Consider the following 4,617-nt stretch of genomic DNA (forward strand, 5'->3'; position numbering starts at 1 on the left):
CTTTTCACTGTATCTCAGCACTAGAGAACGTATTTTAAGTTCTTAAAATATTTCTGGGTAAATTTCAAACACAATCGTGTAGCATGTGAATATTACCCAGAGGTAGGCAGAATTATAGTCTCCAAAAATGTCTATAAAAAATCATCCCCAAAGAGGCTCAGATGTTTTTAAGCCTTGGAATCTGTGAATGTGCTAGCTTCTGTGTGTGACAAAGAAGGAAATGACTTAAGGTTTTGGATGAAATTAATACTGCTAATCACCTGACCTTAAAATTGAGAGATTGTCCTGGATTATTCAAGTGGGATCAGTGCAACCACAATGATTCTTAAAAGTAGAAGGGGGAGAGGAAGAGGAAAACCGGAGGGACTGTCACATGTGCAGGACTTGGCCCAACATTGCTGGCTTTGAAAATAGAGGAAGAAGATGGGCCATGAGCCAAGGCATGTAGGCAGCCTCAGGAAACTGAAACAGGCAAGGAAATGGATTTTCTCCTAGACCCCAGAGGAGACATAGACCTGCACTTGCCACACCTAGATTTTAGCCTAGAGATACAATATGAGGGTCTGGCCTCCAGAATTTAAGATAATAAATTCGTATTGTGAAGACACTAATTTTATGATATTTTTTACAGCAGTAATAGGAAACCCCAGAGGATAGTTAAGGTTTTTTATGTGTAGCATTTATGGTATTTCAATGAATAGAACATCCATCTACAAATATTTTACGTTTTGGAATGTTTATTTGAGTCAAGAAATTTATTCCCTATTCAGTCAAAATTCACAGACATAATATTTTACTCAGAATCTTGAATTACCGCATAACCACAGAATTTAGAGACAGGCTGCACATTAATTCTGGGTAAATCTGTCTTCTGTTCTTAGCACTTCATCGTTAATGCTTCTTTTCAGTGGACAGAATTCACTTGCTGCTCCAATATTCTCCAATTCTTTTTCTTTGTGTGTGCCACTTTGGCATAACTCCCCTTATATTCCCCCTACAATTTAGCTTTAAAAATTTCAATACACTTGTCTCAGAGTTCAAAATTTATAGATACTGGCAGCCATATGTAGAATAGATAAACAAGATTATACTGTACAGCACAGGGAAATATATACAAGATCCGATTGTCCAACTTGTGTTTCATTTTCTCAAACATCCCTTTTCCTGGTGCTAATCATCTAATCCAGGATAAGGCAATAATAAAAGCAAATCCTTTGTTTCATGAATAGATAAGAACACTTTCTTAACACAATTGTATGACTATAATGCTTAGAAATTCAAATGATCTCATTAAGTCTAAATTACTCAAATTCAGCCATCTCTGGTTCCTGTAGGAAACAGCTCATTCCTGAAGACATAAGTATTTTCTACTTGTTTTAATCTGAAGATTAAACACTCAAGCCAGGCAGTTGTAGTCTTTCAGTGCACATCCTATAACACTGGACCACGTGGATGGGTCTCCGAGACCAGGAAATGCAAGCTAAAGAATCCTTTTCAGCGAAAATAAGCAGTAAACCACCCTCAAGCAAAAAAAAAAAAAAAGAAAAAAAAGAAAAAAAAAAGAAAAAGAAAAAAGAAAAAAAAAGTAATCACGGCAAAATGAAAATTTAAAAGAAAAGTGAAATTCTAAGTTAAGATTAAATGGATTATTTGTTTAAACAAAGAAAATAGATTGTTGGTAAGCTCCACTGTTTAGCTTCTAAACCAGGAACATCCCATCAAATTTGTCAGAAGAAAAGCACACTGATCAAGGGTGACAGGCAGGTAAGAGTCCACTTGGTAGACTTGCATTGCTGCCACCCCACATATTCTAAAGGAAGGCCTGTCTTCAGAGCTAGCCCTTGGCTGGCTTGGGAAAAGCTCTTGGGATCTGCTTGATAAGATTACTTTTATACACTCGAGGCATTGGGCCATGCTCACCTAGGTTGACCAGATACATGTATCCATGACCAGCTGCAGGTGAATGCCTGTTTTGCTTTGGGATAAAGGGTGGCTGGAGTCTGAGAAGCTTAAGTCAGTCACATGACAGTGCTTCACATGTATTATCACTTGTACCCTCTGCTGGGAGAATTAAGGGCATACCTGGATGACGCCATCGGCTGGGGACACCTGAAAGGTTGCACCTGGTTTCTCTAGACTTCAACTCATGCACCTTTTCACTTTGCTGATTCTGAACAGTGTCCTGTGTTACATGAGTGTAACAGATTTATTCAGACTAGTAAGGTCTTCTAGCAAATTACAGAACTGAGGTTGGTCTTGGGACCCTGACATAGATGAGAAAAAGAATATTATGGTATAATAATGTTTATTTTCTTTTACTTAGAAATAAGATATTTCTCATTTAATGAAAGTCCTAGGCCCCAGTTACTGTGCCCATGAAAACTTTAACATCATTTAGTCAAAATAAAATGAACAAGCACCAAAAATTACGGCAGTGAATTTTCCTAGTTCTATGTTATATAAATAGCAAAGATGATCATATTCACTCAAAAATAAAAGCATTAAGGAAATTAGGGCAACAAGGACTATCTGCCTCTTATAGTATAAAATTTGATATGATTTTTTTTTCTGTTCCTCACAGGAGCTCATCATTTATCATATAATGTAAATAAGTGAAACCAGAGTCTCATATGCTTAATTCCAATTTATAGTAAATTTTATAGAAGTATTTTTAGAGATGTGACAGATATGTAATGTAGATTGATGCTGGAGACCTATTTGAATTTTCTTTGAGCGTGCATTCATGTATAGGAGGCGCTAAGAATCTAAAACTCTATTTCCCAAATGCCTCTGCAGCTAGTTTTCTGGGTACACTTTAGCTTACTCACATGACATCAATTCAGATTTGAATTAAGGGAACAGGGAGGGGGAAGCTGAGGTGTCTCTTGCATTGACCAGATCAGGAAAGAAACAGTGCAGTGTGTCGTCTCTGCTCTCTGATTCCAAGTTTTGTGTTTGCTTGTTTGTTTTCTGCAATGGATGCTGTGATCCTGGCTCAAGCAGTTTTATCTGGAAGGTGAAATCATTCCTGAAAGTGTGGCCAGAACCTTTGTTTTAATATACGTCCAATGATTTTGCATCCTCCTAACACTGGGTAATAAATCCCTTTTGATTTCAATTTGCCAGAAAATTTTCAATTGCCTAAAAGCAAAAATCAAGGGATTCAATATTTGGAGGAAAAGAGTCACCTTTAACTTATGCTGCTTCATGGCTTTACTTGAACATTGTTCAAAAAAGAAAAAAAAAAAAAAAGAGAACATCAGCATTTCACAGAATTTTCATTCCAGTGTTTTCTTCTTCTTCAATAGAACACAACCAGTTGCCATGCCAATTTACCTAATGAATTCATAACCTACCAGAGTTAGCTCTACTCACATAAAAGGCAAAGTCAAAGCTGATGCACAGCTTTGTTCCAAAAGGCTCTTTATATTTAGTTCAACAATGCAGGAAACTCAAGATAAAAATGATATTATTAACTGAATAGTTCTCTGTTAAAACCATAAAGTGGTCATGCCAACATGAGAGTCCCTTTAAAGTACCCACTGCAAACCATTTATTTCTTCACCTCTGTCAGAAGCTCTGGAAAGCGTCAACATTGGTACATAACAGAAGCAGCCCACTTTCTGTAGCCGACAACAAAGAAACAGCCGGGAACCCATGCTGAATCACAGGCCAGAAAAACTCGTGATATTCACGAGCAGCGCCCCCAACCCCACACCTTCGGCACTTCCTAACCTAGATTTCTGAGCGAAGGACAACCATGGCTCGTACTTTGGCTTCAGGTGTCTCAAATAATCTAAGATCTCCTAAGACATCCAACTAAAGTCAGATTAAGAGCCCGGGTCTCCAGAAACTCTTCTACTGGCAAAGTTATTTACATTTCAGTGCCCGTGATCTGTAAATAAAACTGAAGAGTCATGAGAATGGAAACCTGTTGTCTTAGGAAAATTGTTTTACAAGAGAGGCCTGAAGGGCCCTTGCCTTTTTCTAACATATGTTTTATGATCTTTGTTGCAAAGAAGGAGCATGTTTATTTATAGCCTGTCCTTTACTTATCCAAGTTATTAGTAAAATTTTATTCTGAAAATAGTAAACGTAAGGCTTTAAACTTTAACCTTCAATATATATAGTTAATTTCATTGGTGAATGAGAAAAACAAAGATTGAGGAAGCAAAGGCAATTTTAGTTACAAAATAGTGAAAAATGGGAACAGTACCAAACACTATAATCAAAAACACTGGTAGCAAATATAACTATAATCTTCTAAATGACCCAGGTAATATATGTATGTAAGTTGAAAAAAAATAATAGTGATAAAATATTTTGAAATAGTGTTTGGACATTTAAATTTGTTTCTTAAAATAATAGGAAATGTAAGAAAAAACAGTATTTGTGCATCTTCTGGACTCTAAAAGTAAAGTGTATGTGTGGCCTTTCTCACTTCTCAGTAACCACAGCACATTGTAAAATCTCTCACCGTCATGTAAGTGCCATTTTAAGTGAGCAGAAAAACTATCCATGTACATTTACTTTGGGTTTCCCTGCAGAATGTAGGATGTGATATAGAGTTGACTCTTGAACAATGCTGAAGTTAGGCATAACTAATATTATGAAAAC

The sequence above is a fragment of the Camelus bactrianus genome, chromosome 2 (assembly GCF_048773025.1).
Source record: "Camelus bactrianus isolate YW-2024 breed Bactrian camel chromosome 2, ASM4877302v1, whole genome shotgun sequence".
Classification (NCBI taxonomy): domain Eukaryota; kingdom Metazoa; phylum Chordata; class Mammalia; order Artiodactyla; family Camelidae; genus Camelus; species Camelus bactrianus.